Source organism: Lissotriton helveticus, chromosome 4_1, assembly GCF_964261635.1.
Source record: "Lissotriton helveticus chromosome 4_1, aLisHel1.1, whole genome shotgun sequence".
In the NCBI taxonomy this organism is placed as follows: Eukaryota; Metazoa; Chordata; class Amphibia; order Caudata; family Salamandridae; genus Lissotriton; species Lissotriton helveticus.
The window spans coordinates 1,049,384,223-1,049,397,302 of NC_136063.1; positions in this window are offsets into that span (position 1 = coordinate 1,049,384,223).

Below are 13,080 nucleotides of genomic sequence, written 5' to 3' on the forward strand. Positions count from 1 at the left end.
TAGCATACGTTGGGTCAGTGACAGGTCTGTGACAAGTCGGACAATCTAATTGACTAAGGGTTCCTTTTTTGCCGCTCCTGCCTCCTGCTTCACCGCGAGCCTTACCTGCTGCCAAATCAGTCAGAGGGGGACTGCACCGTTACTGCCGCAGACCAGGGGGAAGCGCCGGGTGCTGGGGACACCACTTCCCAGAGTCCCCCAGCCGCACCCTCTGTAGCATCATCAGGGAGCGCCAGGAGGTGCTCAAAACTGCAGCAGGGCTCCCACAGCGCGGGACGCACATGGGTGCACCCGAACACTGCCCTGGCAAAGCCCGGGCCAAGGGTGGGCCCGTCCGTGCCCGTCAGGGGCCGGAAGAGGCTGGGCTGGCCCCCCCCCACGTCTCCATTTGGAACCCCAGAGCACTGTTGGTCACAAAGACACTGGGAAGAAGTCCCGCGGACTGGTGTAAAGTATCAATCAGCTGCCCCACATCTTACCAATCAGTGCCAGGAGGCGTCTGAAGGGCTCTTTATTGAGACTAAGGATTCAGTAAATCTCGAGGCCTCTGGGACAGAACTATAATAGCTACCAAGGTACTGATTTCCATTTCTTTTATTAATATCTTGTTTAATACAAGCCCAATTTAAGCCCTTTTTTTCAGGATGAGTAAGCGCAAGGCAACAAGCTCTTTGGTGGGGGTGGGGTAAAGGGGACTCTCGATGCATTCCTCATGAGAGCGGAGTCTATGTTAATCCACGAAATACAGCTTACAGAGAAGAGACTATCTTTGGACTTGATTATAGAGCAAAAACGATCTTCCATGGGCACTATAGCTACGTGTAAATCACCTAATGTTGGGGCTCCTTCAGGCCAAGCTAAACCCATACCTGGTAATAATATAAAGGCCTTAACCCCCGCCGTTCACTCGCTACAGGGGGTGGGCTTGTTAACTCAATCTATCGATTTGTTAACAGATGACTTAAGTCAGTCACAGATCATCACAGAAGAAACGGAGGGGGACTCTGAATTAAACTCTGTGTCACCCGACGGGGCAGGGACGGGAGAAGGAGAGCTTGTTCTAGCCGTAGACCCATCAGGCGTAGAAATCATTCCAAGGGAAGGCGGGGAGGTGGTCACCCGATCCAAAAGGACCTTGAAAGTCACAGGCACACCCAGTGTGGCCACCCCTCTGGTTGATCCCACGGTTCCAGGAAATCGAACCGGGGGGGGGGGCACCATATGCCGAAATCCAATCTAAAACAGAGGGGTGCGCCCAAAACGACCAGGGCTAAAGAAACAGGGGGGCCGGCAGCAATCCATCAGTGTCAAAATTGTGGGGAGGCAGAGATGAATCGGGGGGTGGATAAGGAACTGTGGTCCATGCTGGAAATAATGCCAACTACCCATCTAGGGCCCGTGTACGAGAAAATAAACGTGATAGAAGGGAAACTATCTTTGCTTCTTGCACAGGGCAGTATACTGTCTATTGTGCTTACGGGGCAACACTCCATCAGAGCGGGGGCATTAGAGGGCCCTACATGCTCTAAGCCAGTTTCCACCCAAGAGGGAATAGAGGGGGGAACCACGACTGTGAACAGCCTGATGGAACAAAGGAGGCTGTAAATAAAAGGCTAACTGTGGGGACTACCGATGGAAATGCCTACACAGTGCCTGGGGAGATCACGGGCAGATAAGGGCGGATAGGTCAGTTCAAAGGCCTAACTCTAACACAGCCCCCAGAAATTCTGAGGGAAGAACACCTATACCTCATGATACAGTGCCAATATTAGCTGACCTCGCACGGAGTATCCCGGGCCTGCCGGTTTTAGACCTACCACCGGCATCATGCCCTTACACAGTAGTCTTGAAAGGGGTCCCGGCCTGTAGTGGTGACAAAGAGGGATCTCCGTGAGCCCTGATTAAGAAGGCAGCCCATTGGCTAAATAAAAATGTAGGTTTTAATATATCACATCATAGGCATATTCTTATGGCAAGAAGGGTGTCCTGGATTGGATATAGATAGGCTTTCCAGGAGACTGTGTGATTTTAAACCTAAGGTATCCAGGGCTGGTAAGAGATCTTCTTCTTAATCAGTGCAAGGGGCCCTATCTGGAGGAGGGTGGCTCAAGTATCAGAATGCTCTCCCTGGGTTTTTTCTACAGGGACATGAAGTGTGTAAAAAACCACGATGATCATAGGCGACATCTAGTCGGACCTGACTGGGTGGGTCGGACAGTCCCGTTAACTAATCGTTACGCACCTCTTCACAGTGTCTCAGCTCTAAATGAAATAGATTGACTGACTAGTGGGCTGTCATCCGGGAATGGTCCTAGACGGGAGAGCTTGCCCCCTAATGTAGGTGTCGGAGGGATAGCCATGCCAAAGACTAATGAGTCAATTTTTCCCGCTGGAAATGAAGAGCATATTGGGTCTGGCCCCATGGGGAATTCCCGAGTACCCAATAAATCCCCTAGTCCACATATCTGTTCCAGGCCAGTCGGCCCAAGACAGGGTGACATCGAGATAATTTCCTGGAACATAGCAGGACTATCCTCCAAACTAAACTTGCATTTGGAGCATTCTAGGGAGGGAAGAGAGCTAAGTAAGGTACTAGGCATACATGCCCTCACATACACTATGGATTTGATCAGAGTGGGGGAGGACGGGTTGGTCTATCCAAGCTTTAAAAGCAGGGGAAGGGACTCTTTTATTGATTTTATCTTCGTTACCATCACATTAAAGTTCTGGATTTCAAGGTTTAACATAGAGGTAGTATTTTTAGCGATCACAATCCCCTGGTCTTGTCGATTAGGGACCCAAACCCGAACAAGCATTTCTGGCGAATGAGGGCCGATCAGGGAAGGAGACTCAGATGGGCCCACATTATTGGTGAAGCTTTTTATAAAGCATTAATCTCAGACAGCGAACAGCAGGTTTGGAAGTGCTTACATCTAACAGTGGAGGGGGGCAGATTTGATTAAAGCCTTTGAGGGTGTTGCCCAACATATTGATGGCCTGCTTAGGAGTAGAACGCCGAAAAAGGAATTGGATATCCCTAGGTGGTTTGACCGTCAATGCTCCATTGCCCTGAGGGAATTGAAGTCAGCTTTAAAAACTGCCCCTAAAGATAAAATGAAGGTGTCCTCATGTAGGGCTCTGTACAAACAGGCAATAAAACGTCGTAAAACCACATTGCAGCAGCAGGTATGGGAGAATCTGAGAGAAGTGTGCGAGTCGAAGGACTCGACCGCTTTCTGGAAAGTTATAAATGACCCTTGTTTTCAAGACACAAACAAACCTAAGGTAGTAAGTCATATTCTACCAGAGTCCTGGTTTGAACACTTCCAAGGCCTTTACAATCACGGCAGCACCAATGATCCGATTGTAGCAGAGGAAGGGAGTGTGAGCTTAACTCAGATATCATTTTCCCTGGGAGAGATAAAGGCGGGTATTGAGGGTCTTACATGGAATAAGGCCCCGGGTCACAACGGGATCCCTACTGACCTCTTCATGAGCCAGGTAGAACCGTGGGCGCCAATATTAACTAGAGTTATTAATGCAGCAGTGGAGTCAGGTATACCAGCATCCTGGTCCACAGCTACAATTGTCCCTATTTTTAAAAAGGGCAACAGGGATAGCCCACAATGCTAGGATTGGTAAACATCCTAAGAGTATTGCACCAGAACACCTCTGCCCAAGTCAGATATAATAAGGAGGGGAGCACCACTGACCCCTTCCCATGTTCTAGGGGAGTGAGACAGGGTTGCATCTTGGCGCCTTTCCTATTTACTTTGTACATAAATGGTCTAGACCAGGCGCTTGGTGCTCTAGGGGTGGATTCCCCAAGGATAGGAAGGAGAGGGATCCCTGTTCTGCTATACGTGGATAACGCGGTGCTTCTCGTGCGTACTGCGGGTGGGCTCCAGTGCCTGATAGATGGTTTTGTCCTTTATATGGAGAGTTTAGATCTGTCCCCCAACCTCTCTAAATCATATATCATGGAAGTGGGAAAAACACTGAAAAGGAAATTTAATCAAATGATTGGGACTCATTGTTTGGAAAAGGTGCAGGCGTTCTCATACGTGGGGTTTTTATTTGACACCCGCTTCAGTTTTAAAGCCTTGGCAGATGAGAAATGCCGCACACTAGCTAGTTGCACCAGGGCAATTATGAATTTTGCACGAAGGCTGGGTCGTTGGTCCCCGGAGCAAATTATGAGATTGTATAGCTCTATGTGTTGTGCCAAAGTGCTATATGGCAGTGAGGTCTGGGGTTTTACTGACTTACAGAAGTTACAAACTGAAGAGAATAAATATTTGCGGCGGTTACTGAAAGTCCCCCACAGTATACCTTCCCACATTATCCATGAAGAATTGGGTGTTACTTACATTAGAGACAGGTCGCAACTCAAACCCCTTACATGTTGGATTAAAATTTGGACAAACCCTGAGGCCTTACTAAGTAAGCAGATCATAATGGACTGCATTGCCCGGGACCGGGGTAGGGAAACTTTAACAGGCCTGGGATGTGTGGACTATTTTAACCACCCGACAAAATTGCTACCCCGGGACAAGGCGTATTGCAAGGCTGAATTTTTAAAGCATGTGGCATCTCTCAGGGAAGACAGGGATCTGACTAAACCATCGGTGAGAGCTCACCTGCTGGCCAAATCCTGTCTGGGTATTGAACCCTATCTGTCCTTTATTCACAACGCACAGGATAGATTTTTAATGACTCGATTTAGGCTGAACTTACTACATCACATTTTGGCGGTTCCCGCAGGTAATATAGCATCTATAGAGTTGAAGGGCCCGTGCGGATGCGACCAACGGTCTCCGCAGGACATCCTTCACTTTGTTTTATTATGTCCCTATTATGCTCGACCTAGGAAGTTACTTTTAAAACGCATTCTAAAGAACGCCAGGTTCAAGCAGACAAAGGTGGCCCTATTGTTTCTGAAACTGTCCACAGAGGTATTAACACTTTTTTGTACTGTAAACTTTTTAAGGTCGGCTGTCAGACTCAGAAATACAAAAGGCGATGGGTGAATATACATGGTTGTAGTACCTCTTTGTTAGTAATTTTTAATAATGAACCGGGCCGGGGTGGGTAACTTCCTCGTGCACCAATATGATCATTTTTATATGTAACTCGCCATCAAACCCATGCCGCCCCACTCTAACCCAGGACAATTTATATATGACCCCTAAGAAGAATGACATTGAAGAAGTGGCCCTATTTGTGAATTGATTGCACATGTATTTTAGCCCGGTTTTATTTCTTTTTGTGATGTTTCTTAAAATTGCACTTTGATGGTATTGTATTATTCTGAATAAAGTAATCTTGAAATTGAAATCGACTAAGCCGACTAAGCCTACCTTAGTTATACCATTTTCAAGGGTATGTACCACCCCCCAATGTTGCAAATTTTGTGTATTCCCTTCACTTGATTGGTCAGTAGGACGGGGAGAGGTCTTCACACCATACTAATGTGACATCACTTTTCTTTAGTTTAATTGTTCTAAGTTCCCACCCATAATTTACTTTCCCAAGCTTTTATTCCTCCCATCAACATTCACATTACTTTATATACAATGTATACATTTTTAGCAAGTGTTGTTCCCCTTTCCAGTTCAAGAGGTAAAGTTCTCAGGCGCATCACTGGTAAGATGGGAATTTGGCAGTTCTTCAATGTCACCACTCGAAGTCTTGCAATGTTCCAAGCCCAATGCGCAGAAGGTTTTCAAAATGGCGACTCAAGTCACCCTTCAGGCCCAAATACGAGCTAATAATAGAGTCAAAGAAGGACACATTATAATACGAAAATAAATGAATGCACTGTATACCCCTTATTTCTACTCTAATCCCATTATTTTATTTTAACTTTTGCATTAGCAGATTAGCAAAACACACGAGGTTTAGTTCAAGCAAAAGCATATGCATTAGCATGTGAGATTCGAAGCAGCCATTTTAGACACTACTGGGCAGCTGCAAGAATTCCCACCAAAAGCAAAGAACGTCATACTACGTAGATGCAGTAGATGGATGTGCAGAAAAGTTACTGGGTTTTCAGCTGCCATTTTAAGACCCTCAAATTACTTGTTAGTAAAGCACATTAGGTAAGCTTCCCACAGATGAAAATGTCATGTTGTACAATTAATAGTATTCACAAAACATGTTGATTAATTAGTTACATGTTAATTCGAGAGGATTGAATACAAGCAAGTTTCTTTAGCTATGAAACCTTGCTCCATCACTACCTCCAGATTACACACGTGGTCCTCAGTGTAATCATCCTCCAGGCATGTCAATTTAATGTGAAGCTTCCCCACTGGCTACACAGTCCAAATAACTGATGTGCTTGTTTTCAGCAGTATAATGGGGTTTCGTGAGGTTGTTGTCAGTAAAATAGACGATAGACGAGTTGATGTTCCCCAATGGCATTGTGGTCAGTCACATCTTATAAGAAAAACCTTCAAACAGTAAGCTGTCAAGCCAGGCAGAACTTTAAACATGCCTATTTTAAAGTTAATACTCTGCTAAAACATTTTCTATTGATTTAAGGCTGAAAATGAATGATAATGAGTAAAATAAAGTGCCGCAAAAATGCCGCTAAATTTCCACTTTTGTACCGCTAAATTTCCATATTTGTGCCGCTAAATTTGCTAATCCATGCCGCAATATCCTGGGGGGTCTGGAATGGATCATCTCGTTCCTCACCGGAAGAACCCAGAGGGTCCGTCTGCCCCCGTTCAGATCCGAGGCCACCGAAGTCATCTGCGGCGTACCACAAGGATCATCACTCAGCCCCACCCTCTTCAATGTCTACATGAGCCCCCTCGCAGCCATCGCACGCCAACACAACCTCAACATCATCTCCTACGCCGACGACACCCAGCTGATCCTCTCCCTCACAAACGACCCCGCCACCGCCAGAACCAACCTACACGAAGGAATGAAAGACGTCGCCGAATGGATGAAGAACAGCGGCCTGAAACTGAACTCAGACAAGACGGAAGTCCTCATCCTGGGATCATCGCCCTCCGCCTGGGACGACTCCTGGTGGCCGCCTGCCCTGGGCACCGCCCCCAAGCCAACGGACCATGCACGTAACCTGGGCTTCATCCTGGACTCCTCCCTCTCGATGACCAGACAAGTCAACGCCGTCTCGTCGTCATGCTTCAACACCCTGCGTATGCTCCGAAAGATCTTCCGGTGGATCCCCACCGAAACCAGGAAGACGGTCACCCAGGCACTCGTCACCAGACGACTGGACTACGGGAACACCCTCTACGCCGGAACCACAGCCAAACTCCAGAAAAGACTCCAACGCATCCAGAATGCTTCCGCACGACTCATCCTGGACATCCCCCGACACAGGCACATCTCCGGACACCTGAGAGACCTGCACTGGCTCCCCGTCAGCAAGAGGATCACGTTCAGACTCCTCACCCACGCACACAAGCTCTCCACGACCTGGGACCCGGGTACCTCAACAACCGCCTGACCTTCTACACTCCCACCCACCAGCTACGTTCCACCAGCCTTGCCCTCGCCGCCGTTCCAAGCATCCGCAGTGCCACCACTGGAGGAAGATTCTTCTCCTACCTGGCAGCCAAGACATGGAACTCCCTCCCCATCCACCTCCGACTGACCCAGGACCACCTTTCCTTCAGGAAGCAACTCAAGACCTGGCTCTTCGAGCAGGAGCAGACCCCCCCCCCAAGCGCCTTGAGACCCCTCCGGTTGAGTAGCGCGCTATACAAATGCTATGATTTATTGATTGATTGATTAGCCACCCAGTAGTATGCAAAACTTAGAGTTATTATCTAGAAGGCTTCTGTCTGGCCCGCATTGTTCCCTTGGATGTTCTAGTCCTGGTGTTGCTTTGAAGGGTGTGGCATGCTGGGAATTCTTGGTTTTCCTCCCGCTAAGTTCCAATTTTCTGCCTCTATTTGTAGGATGAGTCCTCCCTCATCTCATTCCACTATATATCTTCAGATTCTAGTGTGGTAGTTTAGCTCACGATATAGACTGACGTCCTTTTCTGTTTTTAAGAATTGTTCTGGCTCTTTTTCACTCAGCTGCATCATAAATCAACCTGGAGAAGACCTCTGATGCCATGTGAAGCCTTGGAGTAACCCCCGCTGTAGGAGCTCTTCCAAGGGGTGCCATTAGGCCCCAGACAGGAGGCATAGCGCTACAAGTCTAACCATTTTGTCCTCCACGTAGGTAAGTATTTTGACCCCGGGAAGTGTTTACTGCAGGTGTGTTCTTTAATACTTCTTTATGCTTAATGGATCTCTCCTTTTTCCTGCTTCATAGTGTTCATCACTACATGAAGTGCCCCTCCCTGGGTGCTTTGTAGGCCAGAGAATATTTTGGCTACTTTATTTTTTTATTTGAGCCTTTTCCTATTTTCAGACATTTCAAATAAATTTGTTGATGGCCCCTGCCTTCCCCCAGTTTCCAGTATTTTTCACTGTTTGGTTTGTTCTGTATTCAACCCAGGTGGATAAAAATGCAGTGAAGAAATGAGAGACCAAATTAAGACTTTTAAGTGCAAATGTGAGGATCTTGAAAATCGCTCTTGCTGGTTTAATCTGCATAATGTACGAGTATCAGAAGGTTCAGAGACTGCACTGACCTCCCAGAGAATGCCAAGATTTAATGGATTGCCAAATTTATCTTTACTCATGTTTTGGTCGTCTCTCAAGACATTGAACAAAGTTCTGCTGACTTACTCTCTATTATACAAGCATACAGGGATCTGTCAGGGCGTTACAAGGTGGGAAATAGTCCATGCAGTATTATTGCTTACTTTCATGACTTTAATGTTAAGAAAAAAATTCTCTCAATTACCAGAAGATTTTGTGTGCCAGAGGACTATTATTACTATATCTTCCAGGACCTGGCTTGGGAGACGGAATCTAGTATACGAGAAATGCGGGTACTTATTCCAAAGTTCAAGGCTTTACCGGTTCTAGTTTCATTCACATGGGGTTCATCCCTCAAAATTAACAGGAAAGGCTCTTCTGTTATATTTGCAGAACCTGAAAAAAACAGGCAATTTTTAGAAGCTGAATGTACTTTGCACTGATTATGATGTCACAGGTCTATGATAAATAGGCAATTTAATTGAACTAGGGAGTTGTGAGACGGGGTCACATTAATGGGGATGACTGTCTGATTAGTGGGAGATGATACCCCAATACTGCCTAGATGTCAGATGCGACATCTCAATGGCTTGGGAGGGGTCTCCATCCTCTAGCATTGCAGAGCTAGGGGCCATTTGGAGACCTAGTGGGTTGCAGGGAGGGTGGGGAGGGGGTAAAGTAAGGAGGGAGGCAAGGAAGAGGAGTGGGGACATGGAGGTGGGAGCCGAGGGTGGCTGGGGGTTAAACCAAAAAAAGGGAAACATGGTAACGTATAGTAGACTATATTGGAGAAACAAGAAGCCAAAAAAGGAAATGGTTAATATCATGTCATGGAATATTAATGGTCTAAAAAGTGGGAGGAAGAAGTCTAAGATATGATCTGAAGCTTGGTGCATGAAACCTGACATCTTGGCCTTCCAATAAACACCTCTTACTAAAAAAGAGCCCAATATTCACTATGTATCTAAGTGCTGTCACAGATATACCACACCTAGAATATATGATCTAGTAAATACTACATACTGCTCAGGTGGGAGAGAAGCTTCTACTATTATCTTAAATACGTCACTTAGAGTTATACAATCTAAATCATATCATGAGGGTAGCTGGGTAATGGGGGAAATAGCTGACCATAAAGCCAAGAGTCATTTTGTCTTGGTAAATGTATACGCACCTAATATTCAGATTCTGCAATTTAATACTATCATGATGCTAGAACTAAGTGATATTAATCTTCCTATCATTATAATTTGTGATTTGAAATACAGTTTGAATCCTATTATTGATATGACTATTACCTTTCCATACCACACAGATGGGTAGAACTAGAGCCAGAATATTAGATATGATGTAACATCTGAATTTGATTGATATATGGAGAGAGCAAAGCCCTGACCCTTGGAGCTATGCGTTTTTTCTCTAGATATCTCAGACAATATTCTCGCATAGACATCTGAATGAGTAGTGCTTCATTTTTACCAATCTATAAAACTGACATTTTACATCTTTTACAGTGAGATCACTCAACCATTGCCCTGAAATGGGACGGCAATTGCCATGTTAATACCAAGCTTTGCTGGTTCTATTTTCCTAAATTTGTTTTAGATCGCTCCGATTATATCTCTTTATGTACGCACACTCACAAAGGAAATTGTAGTGATTAATTAAGGGTCAGCTCACCCCTTTGTGATTTGGAATACGTTGAAAGCATATATTAAGGGATTCCCAAAGTCATATATCACCCAGATTTCTAAAGCCGATAGTGAGTAAGGCAGATCTGTCAGTGGGAAACTGAATAGTTTAATTCAACTTCATATGACACACTATACATCTCTCTCTGTGCCTCTGTTATGTTATGTCATGTTATTTTGATTTATTACATGCTCGAATCACCCTTGGAGGGGTATCTCACCGCAAGAAAAGGGAAACAGATAGAGAGGGCTTCCCTTGAAATAGTTGAGTCTAGAGTAATTTCCTGAAGTTGAAGTGGTCCTCACAGATACGTAATTGCAGTGGCAGGTTATTCCAATGGTGGGGGGACGAGGAAGGAAAAGGACCTGCATTATAACCTGGTCTCTCTGAACCTGGGGACTTTAAGCAAAGCCTTGTTGCATGATCTTAACAGTCTGGAAGGGGTATAGCGAGTGAGCTTTGATGATTATATAGGTAGACCCATTACCGTGTAGGTACTTATGAGTTAAACAGAAGATCTTTAAAATTGTTCGGCTTCGTACAGGTAGCCATTGTAAGGTCTGTAGAAGAGGGGCAGATTATGTTCCGGGAGGAGGTTACAGATAAGACGTTCCGCAGGGTTCTGTACTACCTGAAGCTTAGATAGCAACTACTCATTGACAGAGGCCAAAAGTGCATTGCCATAATCCAGACAGCTATTAACTAGTGCCTGGACTAAAGTTTTCCTTCTAGAGAGAGGTAATAAAGGAAAAACTCTTCTCAGCAGGCGCAACATGTAAAAGCATTGGCCTGTAGTGGCTGAGATTTGCTCTTTCATAGTGAGGGATTTGTCCAGTCAGACTCCCAGTTTTTTACCACTAGTTTTGGTGAAGGGGCCATACACAATTCTGGGGGCCACCAATCCGGTGACCAAAGTAGTTGGGCCCTCCCAAATAACATGATCTCCCTTTTTGCGGTGTTTAGCTGGAGTCTATTGTCGGACATCCAGATGACAATGGCCTTCATCCCAGCAGAACAAGATTCTTTAGATTCAATCAGATTTTTCTCAAAGGAAAAAAGTAGCTGGGTATCGTCCGCTTATGATATGGTCTCAAAGCCAAAAGCTCTAACAATTTTGGCAAGTGGAGTCACATAAATGTTGTAAAGCGTGGGCCTGAGATAAGAGCCGTGTGGAACTCCGCCACCCAGAGTCATGGTTTGCGACTTATAAGGGCCCAGAGTGACTATTTGGGTCCTATTTGAAAGGAAGTCAGCCAGCCATTGTAAAGTCATTCCATGGATACCAATCTCTTGTAGCCTACCAAGAAGCCTAAGATGGGATACCATATCAAATGCTGCTGACATGTCCATCAACACCAGCATTGAAGGTACATTTACATCGAGAGAGCATTTGATGCGGTCGGTGACTGGTAACAGAGCCTTCTTTGTGCTGTGTAGTGGTCTAAAACCTGACTGAGAAGGGTCTAATAGGCTATTTGACTCCGGATAGCTTATGCGTTTCTTATTAATGTGCTTCTCCAGCAACTTCCCCAGTAGAGGGAGTCGTGAGATAGGGTGATAGTTAGTAAGATCCGTTGATGTCAGAATGGCCTTCTTTTGAATGGGTCTGATCTGGGCCATCTTCTAGTCTAATGGGATTTTTCCCTTGTTGATAGATACATTAAATAGAAAGCAGATTGAAGGGGCCAGCTCATATGAGAGGTCAGCCATAGTTTTAGGAGAGCAGGCATTTAAGGGGGAGCCTGATTTTTCTGAGATCAAAAAGTTCTGAATTGTCTCTAGGAAAGCTTCTTCGAATCTACCTAGACTGGTAACACCATCAGAGAGTGGTATATTGACTACCTGCATCTCGCCAGGCTGATCTGAAGAGCTGGGGAAGCTTTGTAGATCACATTGATTTTCTCTTCAAAGTGATTAGCTAATGCATTGCAAAGTGGTTGAGACAAATTTGAATCTGAAAAGCATGCATACGGATTTATGAAGGATTTAATTATTTCAAAAAGAGCTTTGGAGGTGTATTTTAGCCTCAGCGATTTGATTCCCTATATGCAGCTTGTGAGCGTTCCTGATATTACGATGGTAAGTGGTTAAGGCAAGCTTATATGTATTTTTATCAGTAGGGTGATTAGTTTGGCGCCAGCTTCTTTCTAGTCTTTTACAAAAGGCTTTCTCTGTCTTTAGTCCTATTGAATACAAAGGTGCGTGAGGTCTATGTAGTCTAGTAGTGAACTGTTAAAGTCAGAAAGCGCTTAGTCCACGTCTGAATTGTCAGAATAGATAGTGGACGTCAGCTCCTTGGCCCAAGAAACTGGTGTAATTTTCTGAAACTGTCTAGATAGATTTTTGTGATGAGTAAGTGGTTTCCCCCTCGCCTTGTGGGTGGGAATTTCGAAGCAAGTAAGTGAGTGGTCAGTCCAAAGTAAAGGTTTTGGTGAATTTCAGGAAATTTGTGTGGTGGTGGTAAAAATTAGGTTGATGTTATGACCCCGACATGAGTTAGACCCTTGAATTCTTGATGTAGGCCCAATTTTGCTAGATCACAATGTAGTTGGCTGGTCTCTAGATTAAGGGGGTCTTCCCCATAGTAATTAAAATCTCCCAACAGGAGGAACTGTTGCTCTGCAAGCACATGGGGTGCAATTTATTCAAGTAGGCTTTGACTAAAGTGTGTTTTAGGTCCGAGCAGACAATAGAGTAGCATGTCTTTCCAGGCTGGATTTATAGGAGGATTCAAGCTTAAAAGTTAATA